Here is a 19,534-nt window from a genome sequence, read left to right as displayed (position 1 = left end):
GTGCATGGAGCCTGCTTCTCCCTCTGCCTATGTCTCTGCCTCTCTCTCTCTCTCTGTGTGTGTGACTATCATAAGTAAATAAAAATTAAAAAAAAAAAAAAAAAGGGTGGGACTTCTCTTCCCTCTAGAGAGGCAGGGCTGGGGCGGGGAGAGGGGACGGGGCTCAGGGCCAAGTGCGTCCAGGCAGGGGGTCGATGGGTCCGACTCTCCCTGGCGTTCTTGGAGAGTCGGGAACCGGGTCGGGAATCCCTCGCTGGTGGTTTCTGGCTCCTGGACCGTGTTCCTTGGAGACACGGCGCCTCGCCCGGGCGTCTCAGGTCTCCACGGTTTCGTTCCAGGGACGAAGCCTGCTGACAGAGGCACTGATGAATGGAGTCGCGGCTGGTGGCCCGGCGCCCCCTCACTGGGGCCCAGCCACTGGCCTTCACCCTGCCCCAGGGACCCCAGTGTCCCAGAGTAACCCGAGTTGGGGTCTGGCCTCCGTTTTGCCCCTGTCGTCCCTGAACTGGGCGCTGAGCCTCTTGGCCTTTACAGACAAGAATCCACTCGTGCACCTCCGCCGTCCGTGGAGAGCGTTGACAGATTCACAACAAAGTGGAGACTCGGTTGTGCGTCCCCGCTGGCCTGCTCCACCCTCAAAGCCGGCCGAAGGGGATCCCAGGGGGGCCCAGCGGTTTAGCGCGGCCTTCAGCCCAGGGGGCAATCCTGGAGACCCGGGATCGGGTCCCACGGAGTCCCATGGAGCCTGCTTCTCCCTCTGCCTGTGTCTCTACCTCTCTCTGTGTGTCTCTCATGAATAAATAAATAAAATCTTTAGAAAAAAAACAAAAAGGCCAGCCCAGGTCTCTGCTCCCAGCCCCTCCCGGGCCTCCCCGCCCCTCGTGTGCCTTCCGCCCCAGTGCCCAGTGGGCCTGTTTGTATCCTGAACAGCTGCTGACGTTTAGGAGTTCCAGATAACCAGAAAGTTCAAGCCCAAATGTGGTTGTTCCGCAGACACTGGTCACGCCAGTCGCTAGCCTGAGACCTCTGTGCAGGGTGCTGGCTCTGCGGGGTGGCCCCGCCCCCTCCCTCTGGCACGCCCAGGCCCTCCCTCCAGGGGAAGTCTCTGCCCCTCCCCACCAGTGGGCCCTGCTCTCCGGCTGAACTTTGACCTGTCTCTCAGGCACCACACGGCTTGTGTGTGATTAGCCTGTGGTTTCCTGGCCAGGTGTGGCCCAGGGGGTGCACCAGGAGCGAGCTCCCCCGCCCCAGCTCTACAGGGATGGCTCAGCACGAACCCCGGGCTGTCCCACCAGGCTCTCCCCTTTGGGCCCCCCTCCCCCCCGGGTGGCACCCTTCTTTCCTTTCATGCATCGATTCCTTATGACTTTGGCCACATATATGTTTTTTAATTCATCGATGAGAGACACAGAGAGAGGCAGAGACACAGGCCGTGGGAGAGGCAGGCTCCCTGCGGGGAGCCCGATGTGGGACTCGATCCCCGGACCCCGGGATCACACCCTGAGCCAAAGGGAGATGCTCAACTGCTGAGCCACCCGGGGGTCCCAGTTTGGTCATATTTTAAAACTGAACTGGAAATCCAGCTCTAATTCGATGAGCAGAGCGGTGGCAGGGCTCGGCCGCTGGCGGGTGGTCACTCGACTGTGTGCACGGCCGCGCCCTTTGCCAGGTGGGGCAGCTGAGTGTTGTGGGAGCGCCCGCCAGGGCCCTTCTAGAGTCGGTCCCCAGCCCTACCAGCCCCTCTGGGAGCGACCAACGAACGCGGAGGCCATGGAGGCGAGGGACAAGCGTGGCGCCAGACTTTCTGCCCATGGCTGTCACGAGGATGTCCTTTGTCTTTTTCCCATTTTAAATCGTGTCCGTTGTTTATGTACCAAGCACAGATGCATCATAGGATCCCGATTCAAAGCCCGTGCAAGGGGGACGGCGAGGGGCCCCCTCCCTGCCTTAGCTTCTCGGGAGCCCTTCACACCCCTCCCGCGGGAGCCAGAACTATTTCTTTGCACGGTCCAGGCTGTAACGGCCCCAGCGCCTGGTCCCCACCCCACACCCCCAGCGTTTGCTCCTCGGGCACTGGACCCGGCTGGGGAGGGGGCCCAGGGAGGTTTGCTGAGTGAGTGCGTCAGCCTGAGCTCAGTTTCCAGTGGGGGGGGCCGTGGGTGGGCTGCAGTCCGAGTGAGCCCAGAAAGCAGCTCCTGCATCCTCCAGCCAGACCCCACCTGGCCGAGGGCAGGCCCTCTCTCGGGTCCACCTCCCACACGATGGGTTTGTGTGTCTATATTTCCCGCAGGAAGAGCTCCAGGGCTCCAGCACCCCAGCGGGGTTGTGGCTGGTTCGTCCCGGCCAGGGGACCCTGCTGACCCCAGCCAGCAGAGCCTGGACTCTTCTCTCCCCCTCCCCCCTTGTGCCAGGGAAGAGGCGGCCAAGTCCTTCTCCCAAAGCTGCTGATTCAGGCCTGAATCATCACGCGCTTCCCTGGAGTGGCTGCCGGTGGGGGGAGTGGACCGGAGGGGGCTGGGCGGGCTGGGCGTGGGGGGGGCAGGGGCCGTCTGATCACCTCCCCAGTGGCCCTGTGCAGGCAGGGAGTGAAGCCATGTGAGACGCATTCCGCAAGCAGGCCTGGTAGGGCCTGACAGGCCGGGCGAGGGTCCCCTGGAGGCCAGTTATGGCCTGGGGACAGTGGGCCGTGTGGCCCAGTGGTCAGCCCCGGGCCCAGATCCTGGCTCTGTGCTTGTCTGCTGCCAAGTCCTGGGCAGGCACCCTGCCCGCTTGGAGCCAGAGGGCCCCCTTGGTGCCCCAGTGGAGGTTCGGGTCCCACCGGGGCTGCCCAGAGGGTCGAGTAGTGTGAGTTGTGCGAACTCCTCTGAGCAGTGGCCTCCACTGTGTGCGAAGATGAGAGCCGGGCTGTAGATGCAGCGGTGGGAGGTGAGGCCCAGGGGTAAGCAGCCCTTCGGTGACCCGGGGGGACAGCCGGCCACTGTAGGCTGGGGGCTGAGGGGCGGGGCTGGGGGTCCGGAAGGCTCCTCCAGACAAGCCGCGGAGCAGGGCAAGGAGGGCAGGGGAAGGGGTAGAGTGGGCTTGACCCAGGATGGGGGACAGCCCCGAGGTCAGGGGGGAAGCCGGGGGCAGGGCCAGGCTGGCAGGAGCTGGTCGCAGCAGCCAGGAGTGCAAGTGTGAGTGTGAGCCTGCACGTGTGTGACTGCATCAGAAGTTAGCTTCCGGTTTCTGCCGCTGGGAGCATGGGCCACCCCTGGGCCATCTGTCGGTTAGGCCGTGGGAGACGTGGGTGCCCGACAGGGAAGCCAGCCAGGCTCCCCCGTATTTGCTGTGGACGAGGTGAGCTGAGGCCGGTGGGGCACGCGGTGCTTGCGAACGCTGGGGAAGCTCAGGAGCCCCTCCTGAGCACCGCGCTGCCTCCCTCTGGGGCCTCAGCTCTGCTCTGCGGGGACCCCAAGAGAAAGATGGACAGCCGGATCTCTCCGGGGGTGGCTGGGCGCCCCGCAGCCCTTGGCCGGGCCCGCCAGGCCTGGGACCTGGGAGCCTGGCTGTGCCCCTGGCCCTCCGGGCGGCTCGTCGTGTGGATGTGGGTCAGTGCCCACGCTCCAGAACGTGCAGTGGGCAGCCCAGTGGCAGAGTGTGGGAGGAGCCCCAGGCCCCACCTGGGGAGGGCGCTCAGAGCAGCAGGTGCACACAGCAGGGGCTCGAGCAGCAGGCGTTACCACCTGTCGACAGATGGGCGCCCCGTGTCCCAGGGGCTAAGAGCTCGTTTGAGGCCACACAGAGGGCAGGAGCCATGGCCCGGCTCGAAGCTCACATGGGGGTCCCCCGCTGGAGCAAGGCTCCACCCCGGAGAAAAGCAGCCGTTCAGCACCGCAGCCCCCTCCACCCACGGCCCCCCACTCCTCCTCTCCCCTTCACCTGGTAGGAGGCCAGGGAGCTTTGGTTATTCCGAGGACCTGCAGGCCCACAGGAGGAAGCCAGGAGGGCGCTAGTGTCTGCGTGGGGGTCAGGGCCTTCGGGAGCCCCTGCTCGGACTTCCCTGGCCCTCTGTCAGGCAGCAGGAGCCCGGGGCCTGGCTCGAGCGGGTGTGCGGCCGAGGGAGCTCCCTGGGGTGGCCCGGGGTCTAGGGTCCTGGACAACCCCAATCCCTGGCCCCGGAGGCTCCCCGAGCTCAGTGTCTGCAGCAGTCCTGGTGTGTGGGGGGGCGGGCGGGACGAGACGGGGTGGGCGTGGGGTACCTGCCGCTCTCTCGGGGGCAGGGCGGGGGGCTCTCACGCGGCCCTCTGACAGGTGTGCACGCAAGTGTGTGCCCGTGTGTGCCCTGGTCTTGGGGCGGCTCTGCGGCAAGGCCAGGGAGGAGGGGGATAGGAAGGGAAGCTGGGGAGGCAGAGAGGAGCTGGTGGGGGCCCCCCCGAAGGGCCCTTGGGGACTCCCAGGGGAGGGTTGGGGGCAGGGAGAGCGTCTCTGGGCTGAGGGGCCTGGTGATCCCGGGTGGGTCTGCCCTGCTGGGCTCTGGCTCACACTTTCCCTGGAGGAGGCTGGTCTGTCTGGTTCCTGCAGCATTCCACAGTGACTCCGCATCTCCTTCTGGAAACTTCTCTCGTTCTTCTCCCTGAGGACTTCCTCCTAGCCCTCCCCTCCCCCTCTGCTCGGCCCTTTCCCAGTGTCCCTGAGAACCAGGACTCAGCCGGGGCTGCCCAGCCCTTGCCCTTCCCTGGACACCAAGGGGGAGCCCAGAACACAGGGTCCTCCCTGCTGCTCAGGGGTGCTGACGTCAGCAGGTGGGCAGGAAGTGAGGGGCTTTGGAGGGGTCTCCCCTAGGGCAGAGGGCGTGCAGCTGGGGCCGCCTGGGGTCAGCCCAGGCTGGGGGACCGGCAGCCCTTCTTCGGCCAGGCCTGGGAAGGGGGTGTCCCGGCCCCTCCGCCCAGCCCAGCCTTGTCCCCAGGGACTGGGGACTGGAGGGGCAGGTGGGGGGAGGGGGCTCCCGGGCGGGGGAGGGCAGGCTGCGGCTGCTGTGTGGGGCTGAGGAAGCAGCTGCGGTCTGAGTCATCCTCCGGAAAACGAAGGAGGCCGCTTCCATCACCATCTGTCTCCTTGGGAAGAGGAGGAGGAGGAAAGGGTGGAGGGCTGGGGGGGAGGAGGGGCTGCTTCTCACCTTGGGCCTTTCCTACCCGGTCCCTGGGCCTGACTGCGGTGGGCATGTGGGGGGGGGTGGGGTCTTTCCCAAAGCAGCTCTCACTTCAGCCCCCACAGGGCCCTTGAATCAAGGGGCGGAGGTGGGGGGGTCCCATGCTCTGCACAACCAAGCAGGTCACAGCAGGGGCTCCTGCCAAGGAGCTTCTCAGGATTCCCCCCGGGGACTCCCCCAGTTCAGGAACCCCAGAACCTGCAAGCCGGTCCTGAGCTTAGCACAGCATGGGGATCAAGTACCAAACCCCTCCCCCAAGCCTTGTAGTGGCCCAGATGTGCCCTGGGGCTCTGGGAACCTTGGCACCCCCACCGCGGGCAGCTGTGGGCGGGCCTGGGAGACCAGCTGCAGCCCTGGGAAGAACCCTGCGGGGGCTCTGACGGGGCTCAGCCTTTCCCCTGTCCCCCACCTTCCTGCTCCCCACGGCATGGGGGGGTGCTCCCTCTGGCTGGGGCCACCCCCAGGCTGGCTGCCTCCCCGCTCCTCTGGAGTTATGTTAGTTTCCATCACGTTACGTGCAGATGGGACAACTGAGGCCCCAGAGCAAAGGGGGTCCTGGACCCCTAGTCTCAGCGAGGATCCCCCCCAGGCTGCAAACCTGGAGCTGGGCCACGTCCGTGGGTTCCGGAGTGTGGAATATGGGGCATATCCCGGCAGTGCCATGTGCTCGGATGAAGGCTCGTGCAAACACTACCTGCTGGGAGCTGGCCGGCTGCCCTCCCCGCATGCCCCCGAGCCAACGAGCGGGTGTGCTCCCTGCCCCTCCTCCGGCTTCCTACACGCGTGCTTTGCCTCTCTGGGTTTCAGGCTTCTTGGGGCTGGCGGGACAGGGGTGTTCAGGGTGATGGCGCACTGCTCCTGACCTGTCAGAGCCAGCAGGAAGCCACCGGATGGTGGGGGACGGCGCCCTGGCCCCTGGTGCTGGTGGGGGTGCCCACAGGGGTACGCCCAGTCCTGGTAAGGGCCAGCCCCGCGACCGGGTTCTGGTTCAGAGATGCGGAAGTAGGCAGGGGTCTTTTGGTTGCAAGAAACCCAACCCGATGGAGGCCAGGAGAGAAAGAGGGATTGTCCCACCAAAGTCTCCTCTTCCCGGCGCCTGTCTCAGCGTTGGCGTCAGCTTTGTCTCTCCCTCCCCGCGGCCCTGCTCTGGCCATGCCTGCCTGTTGCTCACGGCCTACGGCTCATTGCCTGGGGCCCTTGCAGGAAGGGCCATGCTGGTCATGAGGGGCCCCACCCCCGGGAGAATTCTGAGGACGACCCCCACCCTCGGACATTCTCAGCCCACATTCTGGGGGCGAGGAGTGTGGGCTGCTTTCTACAAGGCCTCGGTTCAACAAGGAGGCGGCTCTCCGAAAGAGGAGGGCCGGTTAGTAAGACGTCTGCAGGGGCTGTGGGCCCGACTGGTAAGATCCCCTTCCCTACAGATGGAGGTGGCCTCCCTGGAAAGATGTGGCTCCCAGGGCTCAGGACCCCAGGTGGGAGAGACGTATCCACCCGGACTGGACATCCGCACTGAGGAAGCCTCTGGAGGGCTGCCGGGAGAGGCTGGCAAGCTTGGCCTTGGCCACAGGGGTGGTCAGCTATCTGGCAGCGGCTCCTTGGTGCTGGGTATTGAGAGGTCACCTTTCATGTGAAATCAGGAAGAGGCTGGAAGACTTAGAAGCCGGTAGTCAGGTTCCCTCCTTCCCATGTCAGGCCTACAGGGCGGCACACGGGGCTTCCTCTTGCCCGGGGCACAGCAGAGCATTTCCATTTTATAGATAGAGTCTGAGCAGATTAACCCCAGGGGTGGTAAGATGTGTCTGAGCTGGGGGTTTCCTGTCAGCAGGCACTTCTTTTGCTTTGCCCTGGCTCTGTCATGGGATACTTAAGGCTGCTTGGTGTTAAAACCATTACAGTATCCGGTATCCATCCATCCATGCACCCACCCACCCACCATCCATTCACCCATCCATCCATCCACCCACCTACCCACCCACCACCATTCATCCATCTACCTACCCACCCACTGTCAATCCTCCATCCATCCATTTGTTTACCCCCGACCCACTCATCCATCCATGCATCCATCCATCCACTCATCTACCTACCCACCCACCACCATTCATCCATCTACCTACCCACCCACTGTCAATCCTCCATCCATCCATCCATCCATCCGTCTACCCCCGACCCACTCATCCATCCATCCATCCATCCATCCATCTATCCATCCACTCATCTATCCAACCATCTACCTACCTACCCACCATCCTTTTACCCATCCATCCACTCATCGACCCATCCACTCACTTACCACCTACCATTTATCCATCCACTCATCCATCCAGCCATCCACCTACCCACCCACCATCTACCCATTCAGCCATTCAGCCATCGACCCACCCACCCACCATGCATCCATCCATCTATCCACTATCCATCCATCCATCCATCCATCCATCATTTGCCTACCCACCCACCCACCCACTCATCCATCTATCCATCCACTCATCTATTCAACCATCTATCTACCCACCCACCATCCATTCACCCATCCATCCATCCATCCATCCATCCACCCACCTACCCACCCATCATTCATCTATCCATCCATCTGCCTACCCACCCACCATCCACTTATCCATCCATCCACTCATCCATCCATCCATCCATCCACCCACCCACCTACCCACCATCCATCCAATATTTATTGAGAGCCTACTGTGTGCTGGGCGCAGGGTTGGTACTTGTTCAACCAGGTAAGCAAAGGCACAGCAACACCCTTGAGTTGGGTTGCCAAATTTGGCAAATAACAATACAGGACAATAAATAAATAAATAAATAAATAAAATACAGGACATCCAGTTAAATTTCAATTTCAGATGAACAATGAATCCTGTTTTGATATAAGTATATAACTGTGTCCCACGTATCACACGGGGCATACTTAGGCTGAAACTTACTTGTTGTTTGTCTGAGATTCAGATTTAACTGGGCATTCTGCGTTATCTGGTAGCCCTGCCCTGGGCGGCTCATGAAACAATGGGGTGATAACACACATCCGCATTCCACGTGAAGGATCTAACTTAATCCTTTTCAAAATCTATGAACTTGGGGATATTATGTCCATTTTAAAATTGTGAATACAGAGGCTCAGAGAGGTTAAGAGAGTTGCCCAGTGGGTGATGGCTAAGCCAGAAACACAAAAGAGATGTTTTGGGTTTTTTTGAAAAGTATTTGTTACTAAAATATCAAGCCAGGCAAAAAGAAGTTACAAAAAGAGTCTGTGGAAGTCATTTTAAATCTGACCACCATTGTTCAGTTGCTGAGCTTTATTCCAGACATCGTGCTTTGCAAATACAATGTAGACTGAAGGAGGTTGGAAGTCACTGAAACGCAGAATGGGATAATCCTGGAATGCTTTTCCCTAAAATCAAACATCAAATTTGTCTCATTTGGATTTAAACAGAAGGAATTGCTGAATTTCAGGGAAATGTCTTATGACCACAAAGGAGCCTGGTTCTCAGATCGTCTCCCTAGACTGAAAGGCACGGACACGAGAGCGCGCAGGGACGGCGGTCCTGTCTCTGCCGCCGCGGTGGGCGCCCACTGAGCCCGCGTGGACGCGGGCCCGGCACCGTCCCCGGCTTCCTCCTCTGCTTCCCGAATGCACGGCACCTGTGGTTCCTCCCGGGACAGGGTCACCGAAGTGGAGCATCTGATGGCACCACCTGAACCGCGCTGTGACCAACATGCCGGGGGAGGCGACCGTCCCCCCGCCCTGCCCCTGAGCTCCCCTCATTTCCCCTCCTGCCCGCACCCCTACCCAAGGATACCCGAGTGCTATTCGTCCCGTTTGTCTCCTGGGCTTTGGTCTTCCTACAAGGGGGGCCTCCAGCGTGAGCTCCCTGGCGTCTGCTTGCTCAGTCCAGCACGAGGTCCGGGGGCTCCTGCGTCGTCTGCGCCATCCCAGTGGGCGGCCGGCCCCCCATTTATTCACCGGTGTTGCCACTGATGGAGAGGCTTCCAGCTTTTGGCCTCTGTGTTGCCCTGAGCACTCTAGTACGTGTTGTGGGACACGCGTGTGCCCGTTTCTGCTGCGTGACTCTTAGCTGCGTGTCTGCGTACGTTTAGCTTTCACAGATCGCGCCAAACACGTTTGCCAAAGCGGTTGGTTGTGCCAGCTTTCGCTGTCCCGGAGATGCGCGAGAGCTCCGGTTAATCCACATCTTTGCCAATAATTGGAAGGTTTTGTCTTCGTGTTGACCCTCCTGTGGGTTTGTGGTATGACCTTGTGATTTTTGTTTAAGATTTTATTTATTCCTGAGAGACACAGAGAAGGAGGCAGAGACACAGGCAGAGGGAGAAGCAGGCTCCATGCAGGGAGCCCGATGTGGACTCGATCCCGGGATCCCCAGGATGACGCCCTGAGGGGAAGGCAGACGCTCAACCCCTGCGCCCCCCAGGCGCCCCTCATGCTGTGATTTTAATCTGCATTTTCCTCCTGGTTAGTGAAATGGGCGCCTTTTTACATGTTTACTGACCTCTGGACACTCCCACTTTGTGATGTAGTCTGCCCACTTCCCTGTGGAGTTGATCTTTTTCCTGTTGATTTGCAGGAGTTCTTTACATATTTATGCGTCCTGGACATAAGTCCTTGATGCTTTGCTGCACATCGTATTGCAAATGCCCCACCGGCTGTGACGCGCATAGTTTTACTGGTGTTTTAAACTCCGCGAGGTGCCAAGGCACTGTCGTGCGCTGTATCTTTGCTTGAATTTGTCCACAAACGTCATCCTTTCAGGACTTCTTCACCTTTTCCTACATTTTCACGCCTACACCCGGGCTCCTTTTCCTCTGGCGTTTGGTCTGAGCGCAGGGCCGGGGAGATGACGGACTCTGTGTTTGTCTCACCTTCTCCTCGGATCGCTGTTTTGGGCTGACCTTTCCCCACCGCCTGCACTCCGAGGAGCTCCTCCTTGTCTCCCGCTTCTCCTGGGTGTCAGTCACATTTCCTGCACTTTGCACGTCTAGTGATTTGGGGCTGTGTCCTGCACATCGTGGCTGGTATGTTGCGGGGGCTTGGGGCTCTGTGGGGTTCTCTTTCAGAGCATTCTTTTTTTTTTTTTTATGTTGTTGTTTGTTTATTGAGGGGTTAACTGAACTGGACTCAAGCTGTAAACACTGCGCCCTCTGTGTAAATCTCTGTGCTGTTAGCTGAGCTGCTTAGAATCTGTCCCGTGCAAACAGAGCTCACGGAGCAGCCAGGGGCTTGAGCGGAATTCATCAGGGAGGATTCCAGGCTCCCTTTCTGGGGTCGCCCCTCACTTTCCATCTGCTGTGGTCACCCCAACTCTGTCCTCTGGTTCTTTTTTTTTTTTTTAAAGATTTTATTTATTTATTCATGGGAGACAGAGACAGAGAGAGAAAGAGGCAGAGACACAGGCAGAGGGAGAGGGAGAAGCAGGCTCCATGCAGGGAGCCCGACGCGGGACTCCATCCTGGGACTCCAGGATCACGCCCTGAGCTGCAGGTGGTGCTAAACCGCTGAGCCACCCGTCCTCTGGTTCTTGAAGCCAGCAGGACCGTGGGTTCCCTCAGGGTTTTGGCCTGCCCTCAGATGTAGAGGCACGGCGTGGGACGCTGACCCAGCCAGTCCCGTCTCCTGAGCCTCTGAGCACGACGGCCTCTGTCTGGTTGTGGCTGCTCTCCACGCTGTTGGATAGTTGTCTCTGTCCAGCAATCGTGGACTTTGCTGCACCAGAGCTGGTCCAATTGGAGCCACTTGGCCATTGAGCAATGCTGGGGCAGTTAGGACAGAGTAGGGCTGGGTCCCAGGCCCAGTCGGGGTGGACCGGGGCAGGATGGGGGTGTCACTTGGTGAGACTCGCTCTTGCTCTGGGTAGCCTTGGTTCGGGGGCTTTTCTCATCAGAGATTTAACCAGGAGCCTGGGTTAAAGCCCAGCCTCCTGCTGGACACAGCACCAACATCTCACAAGTGTTTTGGAGTGTGTGGGACCAACGGTGTTTCTGAGGACCCTGAAGCCTCTAGTTTTGTCACTGTTACCCCCGTGGGTGTGGGAAGGTTCTCTGGGTTCTCTTTCTGTCATGGGGGCTCCCTGCCTGGGCCCAGCCCTGTCCTCGGCCCCGTGCCTGTAACCCACAAACACTCCTGGTGAGCAGGATGCCCGGGATCATTGGCTGAGTGGGCTCTCCCCTCTGGGGATGGGTCTCCACGGCCCCACTGCTCTCTGAGACTCAGCCGTGAGGCTCTAGTGTGCGTGGGCCCTCTCATCTCCATCAGGAGTGACACCTTCCACGGGAGACCCACCCATTCCTGCCCCTTCAGGCCCAGCACCATCAGCCTTCCCAGGTAATAAAGATCAGATGAGAGGCAGGACCTGAAAGTCTGTTGAAATCACCGTTTTCCATATGACATTAAACAACAACAAGAAAAAGCCCAAACTTTTAAAACATGAGAGCCTTTGGCCCCAGTAATACCAATCCTGGGACTTACTGCAAGATGATGATTTATTTTTTTTATCTTTTTATTTTTTAAAGATTTTTGTTTATTTATTCCTGAGAGAGAGAGAGAGAGAGAGAGAGAGAGAGGCAGAGACATAGGCAGAGGGAGAAGCAGGCTCCCTGCGGGGAGCCTGATGTGGGGACTTGATCCCGGGCCTCCAGGATCACGCCCTGAGCCGAAGGCAGGTGCTAAACCACTGAGCCACCCAGAGATCCCAAGATGATGATTTAGAATGTGCGTGAAGAATGAGCTCCAGGGGATCCCTGGGTGGCTCAGTGGTTTAGCACCTGCCTTTGGCCCAGGGTGTGATCCCCGGGTCCCAGGATCGAGTCCCACGTCGGGCTCCCTGCATGGAGCCTGCTTCTCCCTCTGCCTGTGTCTCTGCCTCTCACTCTGTGTCTATCATGAATAAATAAATAAAAATCTTAAAAAAAAAAAAAAAAAGAACGAGCTCCAGGAGGTTGATAGCAGTGCTGTTTACAATGTTGAAAGGAAAACCCTAGAAAGAATGATTTCCCCACAGTAGGTTGAAGAAAACATTTGGGTTTTTGCAAACGGTATTAAGTCACACGGTTGTTAAAAATATTGCAGCAGGGGCACCTGGGTGACTCAGCAGTTGAGCGCCTGCCTTCAGCCCAGGGTGTGATCCTGGATCCAGGGATCGAGTCCCGCGTCGGGCTCCCTGCGTGGACCCTGCTTCTCCCTCTGCCTGCGTCTCTGCCTCTCTCTGTGTCCCTCATAAATAAATAAATAAAATCTTAAAAAAAAACATTGCGGCACATTTGGCGGAAATGGGATCATGTTCTGTGGTTGATGGAAGTCAGCAAAACCCAAAGCAGCGGTGTTGACGGCGTCTGTGTCCACGTCACACTCTGAGTATTCGCTACCTTTAGGTTGTTCCTATTCTCTGACTTTCTAAGAGAATGACTATTTTTTGGGCCGTGTTTTGAGGTACGACGTATGTGCAGTAAAATGCATCCGCGCAGGTGTGCAGCTTGGCGAGCTCTGACAGCCAGCGCGACCCACACCCAGAACAGGATGGGGAGAATGTCTCCTTCAGGGAGCTCCCCGCCTCCTGCTGCTCCCCGGGGTGTGGGGCCAACACACTAATCCGAGGAGCGTGTTTCGAGCTAGAAGTCGGCCGCCGTCCTGCATGGCGGGCCCGGGTCACGGAGGCGGCGCCGGGCGGGCGCCCCGCAGGTGCCGAGGAGGGACCCGGGCTGCCAGTCCTGCAGCTGTGACCCCGCGGTCACCTGGCCCGAGGCACAGAAGGCCTTTGTCCTGACTGGGCTGTCACCTGCCCTGTGACCCACGGGAGGGAGGGAGAACCGGCCGCATTCCAGGGTGAGGACTCGAGGTCCTCCCTTCTCAGCCGCGCGCACCTGTCAACCATTCTCAGGACGGAGCTGGGGCCTCAGCGGCCGTGGGGTGACACCTCTAACCAGCGGCCCAGGCAGTGGCGGGCGAGGGTGGGGCCCAGTGCCGCAGGGCCCGGGGAGGAGCTCGTTCACTTCTGGAAGCTGAGGCTCAAGATCGCGGCGCCGCAGGGCCGGTTCCGGGGACCAGGCAGAGGCCGCCTCCCTGTGGGGCCGTCCAGGGCGAGCGAGACCCGGGCCTTGTCCTCTTACAGGGGCACCAGCCCAGTTGGGTCAGGACCTCACGACCTCACTTAACCTTTGTCACCACCAACACCACCCCACCTGGCCTGTCCCCAGGTCCAGTCACCCTGGAATTAGGACTTCAACGGGGGAGTTTTGGGGGTGACACAATTCAGCCCCAGCAACAGCTACCCCACCAGGTGCTCCCCACCCTCCTTGTCACTTCCTCCGCAGGTGGCCCCAGGTCCGCCCTCCCGGGCCCCTGGCTCCACTCCAGGAATGCCCCGGCTTCTTTTCTCCTGCACCAGCGGGACCTCGGGGGGCCTCGGCGGGGACGTGGGGACGTGAGGCATGCGGGCCGCTGGAGGACTGGAAAGCAGCACACCTGCCCAGCGCGATGCTTACTCCTCTGGTCCAAGAGAAATCAAACACTTCCTGTGCCTGGATTCCTGCCCAGCTCGCAATGCCCCTGGAGAAGATGGTGAAGAGTGTGTGTGCGCGTGTGTGTGCGCGCACGCACATGTGCCCTGGGAGAGGGTGGTCCCAGCCTCCCCAGTCCCCCCGCCCAGGCCCTGCCCAGAGATGAAGGAGTGACCTCATCCAGGTGTGGGCAGGTCTCCCAGCGCCCCTGGAACAGCCCCCACTCTCCGAGACAAAGACCTCATCACACAGTGACTTTCAGGTGGCAGAGAGGAGAGCAGAGCTTTTCGGTGGCCGGCTTCCCACCAGGGCACCTCCAGGGCCTGTTTTCTCTGTCCTGTCCCCGTTGGTGGCTACACGAGCTCTTCCCCATTCAACCTGGGGAAGCCACAGGTGCAGGCAAGGTTGGATTTAGGGAACTAGAAAAACCAAACAAGACCCCGGTGGGAAAGCCCGGGCACTGAGATTGTCCTGACAGGAGTGGGGTGTCGTGGGAGGAGAGGGCCTGCAGGGAGGCGGGAAGGGGACACTAGGAGGTGGGGGGTTGGCCCCCAGGGGAGGCTGCAGGGGTGGTGCACCTGCCGGGATGAGGGGTTGTTGAGAACAGAAGGATGGCTGCCCTGGCACCCACCTCCCCCCTCAGCCTCTATGCTGGGTGGGTGAGTGATCAGTAGTTGGGAAGCCCTTGGTGGATGGGGGGAGGTTGAAGGTGAAGCTCTGACGGTGGGGGGGCTTGCTAAGGGCACTTCTGACGGGATGTGCTTCTGATGCCAGTTCCTGCGCACCGGCCAGGCCTTCTTCGCTCACCTCTGTCCCACACTGTCCCCCTGGAGCCGGCCTCAGATTGATGGGGGAGCGAAGGCAGGGCACAGGAGGGGGTCCCCCCCACCCCGCAGGTGCTCCTGCCTGCCCTGAGGCTAGGGGAATGGTCAGAGACCACAGCCCAGCAGGACAGGAGCCTCCCTCAGTGCACCAGTGTCTTAGGGGTTTACAAGGAAAAACACTCTTATCAATAGCAGATAGCCGAACTTCCTGGAGCCCTAACATCACCCTCCCCTCCACGGTGAGGTGGGAAAACAAAGGTGGAAGGGAATGTCAATAAAATAAAATTTCCTTATGACCTGCAGCCCATTGACAAACACAGGAGGCAGGCCTAGTAGAACATTCCTCCAGGAAGCTCCCCACTGTCTCAGTGTTAATGCTTTACTAGAGGGAAAACCACCGGAGCCTGCCCACGGCCAGGCCCCCAGGATCCTGAGAGTCCTCTTTAGCATATCAAAGATCTCTTGGACACCCCCCTCTGTCCTGATCTCTCCCAACTCCTAAGTATGTTATCAGCTCACCTCACAGCCCCGGGGCTGCAGCTCTTCCTGCCCATGGTCCGTCCCTGTGCTTTAATAAAACCACCTTTTTGCACCAAAGACATCTCAAGAATTCTTTCTTGGCCATCGGCTCTGGACCTCACCCACATTCCAAAATGACATCAAGAACCTGCAGGCTGGGGGCATCACAATGCCGGATTTCAGGTTGTACGACAGAGCTGTGGTCATCAAGACAGTGTGGTCCTGGCACAAAAACAGACACACAGATCAATGGAACAGATTAGAGAATCCAGAAGTAGACCCTCAACTCTATCTATGGTCAATGAATATTCGACAGAGCAGGAAAGACTGCCCACTGGAAAAAGGACAGTGTCTTCAATAAATGGTGCCGGGAACATTGGACAGCCACGTGCAGAAGAATGAAACTAGACCATTCTCTCACACCAGACACAAAGATAAACTCAAAACGGATGAAAGATCTAAATGTGAGACACACACACAGGCAACACCCTTTTTGAACTTGGCCACAGCAACTTCTTGCAAGATCCATGAAGGCAAGAGAAACAAAAGCAAAAATGAACTATTGTGACTTCATCAAGATAAAAAGCTTCTGCACAGCAAAGGGCACAGTCAACAAACCTAAAAGACAACCTACAGATGGGAGAAGCTATTTGGAGATGACGAATCAGATAAAGGGCTAGTTTCCAAGATCTATAAAGAACATCTTAAAATCAACACCAAAGAGACAAACAATCCAATCATGAAATGGGCAAAACACATGAAGAGAAATCTCAAGGAGGAAGACATAGACATGGCCAACATGCACATGAGAAAATGCTCCGCATCACTTGCCATCAGGGAAATACAAATCAAAACACAATGAGATCCCACCTCACACCAGTGAGAATGGGGAAAATGAACAAGGCAGGAAACAACAAATGTTGTTGTTGCGGAGAAAAGGGAACCCTCTTGCACTGTTGGTGGGAATGTGACCTGGTGCAGCCACTCTGGAAAACTGTGTGGAGGTTCCTCAAAGAGTTAAAAATAGATCTGCCCTACGACCCAGCAATTGCACTGCTGGGGATTTACCCCAAAGATACAGATGCAGTGAAACGCCGGGACACCTGCACCCCGATGTTTCTAGCAGCAATGTCCACAATAGCCAAACTGTGGAAGGAGCTTCGGTGTCCATCGGAAGATGAGTGGATAAAGAAGATGTGGTCTATGTATGCAATAGAATATTCCTCAGCCATTAGAAACGACCAATACCCACCATTTGCTTCGACGTGGATGGAACTGGAGGGTATTATGCTGAGTGAAGTAAGTCAATCAGAGAAGGACAAACATTATATGGTCTCATTCATTTGGGGAATATAGAAAGTAGTGAAAGGGAATAAAGGGGAAAGGAGAGAAAATGACTGGGAAATATCAGAAAGGGAGACAGAACATGAGAGACTCCTAACTCTGGAAAATGAACTAGGGGTGGTGGAAGGGGAGGTGGGCGGGGGGTGAGGGTGACTGGGTGACGGGCCCTGAGGGGGGCACTTGTGGGATGAGCACCGGGTGTTATGCTGTATGTTGGCAAATCGAATGAAAAAAAAAAAAAAAAAGAGAGACCCTGCAGGTTAAGGCTCAGTCCCACAAGACTGCCCCTCCCACCCTCAAGATGCCAATGGCCAGTTGTCACCTGTGCTTCTGACCTACTGGCTGTAGGTCAGAGATTTCAGGGACCCCCTCTGTGGGTTCCATTAATTTGCTCACAGAAGCTGGAGAAACATTTTACTTACTAGATCACCGGTTTATTTATGGTATGACTCAGGAGCAGCCAAGTGAAGTGGTGCGGAGGGCGAGGGAAGGGAAGGGGCGGGCCTTCATCAGGCCCCTGAGCTCAGGGCTCTCCCGGAACCTCCAAGACTTCAACCACCAGGAGCTCTCCGACCCCAACCTCATCCTTTTCAGCTTCTTATGGAGGCTTTGCACAGCTGTGATGGACTAAATCATCGGCCATTGGTGATTGATACAACCCCCCCATCCCCACCCATTGCCCCTCCCCAGAGGTCAGGGGTGGGACTCCTGAGCAAGCAGTCCCAACCTAGGGGCTTTCCAACATCACCTCATTATCATACAAAAGACACCCTAAAGGCTCTCAGCACTTAGAAAATCCCCGGGGTTTTTAGGAACCCTGTGCCAGAACTCAGGTGAGAGCACCTGTCATCACCAGGTGGGGTGACCTGTCCTCCTCGGACTCTGAGGAAATACCACCAGGCTGGGCAGCTCACAGGAGCCAGAGCCAGAACCAGGGCCAGGACCAGGGCCAGAGCCAGAACCAAAGCCAGGACCAGGGCCAGGACCAGGGCCAGGTCTAGATTCAGAACTGGAACCAGAGCCAGAACCAGAGCCAGAGCCAGGACCAGGGCTAGGACCAGAGCCAGAGCCAGAACCAGAGCTAGAACCAGATCCAGAATTGGAACCAGAGCCGGAACCAGAGCCAGAGCCAGGACCAGAGCCAGAACCAGGGCCAGGACCAGATCCAGAGCCAGAGCCAGAGCCAGAGCCAGGACCAGAGCCAGGACCAGGACCAGGACCAGGGCCAGGACCAGAGCCAGAGCCAGAGCCAGAGCCAGGACCAGAGCCAGGACCAGGACCAGGACCAGGGCCAGGACCAGATCCAGAGCCAGAGCCAGAGCCAGGACCAGAGCCAGGACCAGGACCAGGACCAGGGCCAGGACCAGATCCAGAACTGGAACTAGAGCCGGAACCAGGGCCAGAGCCAGGGCTAGAGCCAGGACCAGAGCCAGGACCAGGACCAGGACCAGGGCCAGGACCAGATTCAGAACTGGAACCAGAACCGGAACCAGAGCCAAAGCCAGGACCAGAGCCAGGACCAGAAGACACTTCCTCAGGCCAGAGTAGCCGGAGGCGCTGGACCAGAGCCTGGGGAAGGAGGACAGCTACTTCTAAGCGCAGCGTGTGAAGCACCATCCCGGGAGCGGACGGCCCGAGCATGTAAACAAGCAAGAAGACATAAAATCAAATACAGCAAATGGGTTAGATCTATTTAAGTAGGTGCAGGAGTACATTATTGATAAGAAAGAAGAGGGGCGCCTGGGTGGCTCAGTGGGTTAGGTGTCTGACTTCGGCTCAGGTCAGGATCCTGGGGTCCTGGGAAGGAGCCCAGAGTCCAGCTGCCTGTTTAGCGGGGAGTCTGCTGTTCCTTTGTTCCTACTCCCTGCTTTTGCTCTCTCGTACTTTCTCTCAAATAAATAAATAAAAATCTTAAAAAAAAAAAAAGAACAAGAAAGAAATAATAAGAAAAAGGGACCTAGTGGAAACATTAGGTTTGATAAGCATGACCATAGATGAGAAATAGCAGGACGGGGACAGCTGGACCGGGGGCAAGTTGTGAGGGCAGAGGGAGCACCGGAGGGGCAGGAGGAAACCACAGCGAGATGAGGCTGGAGATGCAGAAGAGAAGCTGAAAGACGCAGAGGACAAAGTGGAGGTGGCCCTGGACACAGGAGCCCCCGAGGGCAGGGGAAGGTGCCAGTGCCATGAGCCCTGGCTGTGCGGGGGGCCGGGAGGGTGCCACACTCACAAGGGGGAGCACCAGGGTTGCAGTCAGGCCCCCAGATCTCTCAGCGGGGATAGAACCCACCTGGGAAGTGTGGGGTCAGCAGAGTCCAGGAAAACCCTCTGGACAGCAGGGGGTGGGCAGAGGGGCAGGTGCCGCAAGGAACAGGCGGAAAGAGCTGTGCAAGTCGGCACAGGAGCTGGACTTCACCCTAGAGGGAGCAGGAGAGATGAGTTACAGTCGGATGCTGTACAGAGACGCTGGAAGGAAGAGAGCGGAGTGTAGCGTCCCTGCGGGCACGGGGGCGCCCAGGCAGAGGCCCACGAACCCCTCCCCGTGTCAGGTACTGGAGGCTGCACAACAGAGCACCCCAGCACTTAGTGGTGCAAAACACAACCACCAGTTGCTTTCTGACACACTCTGCGAGCTTGGGCTTGGCTTTCACTTGGGCTCAGGTGTTGCTTGGGTTACTGTCATCTGAAGGTGCGACTGGGGCTCTGGGTTGGTTTCCACAGAGACAGATTCACATGGTGAGCAAGCCATGTCCCCTGTGCGCGCCTCCCCGTGTGCCCCTCCCCATGCCTGCCCCCCTCAGGCCTGCCTCCCCCGTGCACCCCTCCTCGTGTGTGCCTCCCCATGCGTGCTCCTTGTGCGCACCTTCCCGTGCCTGCCTCCCCTGTGCTTGCCTTCCTCGTGCACCACCCCGTGTGCCCCCCTGTGCACCCCTCCCCCGTGCATGCCTTTCCGTGCGCCCCTCCCATTCGCCTCCCCATGTGTGCCCGATGCTTGAGCATCCTCACCACGTGGTGGCTGACTCCCCCAGTGCAAGTGCTCCAGGAAATCAAGGTGGAGGCTGGAATCCCATTTATGACCTCAGCCCAGAAATCAACATTGCGAGGTCCCCCGCTGCCTCTGCGAGCCCCATGA

The 19,534-nt window shown here is 58.5% G+C and overlaps 2 long non-coding RNA genes across 2 annotated transcripts; one reads left to right on the top strand and one right to left on the bottom strand.

The window, feature by feature from the left end:
• The first annotated feature begins 9,668 nt into the window (after window positions 1-9,668).
• Window positions 9,669-15,135, top strand: LOC119873033. The gene is made up of 2 exons (XR_005362978.1): window positions 9,669-10,237; window positions 13,529-15,135. It is a non-coding gene; the product is annotated as an uncharacterized LOC119873033 (long non-coding RNA).
• Window positions 12,960-15,174, bottom strand: LOC119873034. The gene is made up of 3 exons (XR_005362979.1): window positions 15,058-15,174; window positions 13,890-14,092; window positions 12,960-13,763 (listed from the first exon to the last, which is right to left on the bottom strand). It is a non-coding gene; the product is annotated as an uncharacterized LOC119873034 (long non-coding RNA).
• Window positions 15,175-19,534: the final 4,360 nt, after the last annotated feature.

Source organism: Canis lupus, chromosome 8 (genome assembly GCF_011100685.1).
Source record: "Canis lupus familiaris isolate Mischka breed German Shepherd chromosome 8, alternate assembly UU_Cfam_GSD_1.0, whole genome shotgun sequence".
Classification (NCBI taxonomy): Eukaryota; Metazoa; Chordata; class Mammalia; order Carnivora; family Canidae; genus Canis; species Canis lupus.
This window is presented reverse-complemented; position numbering and strand designations above follow the sequence as displayed.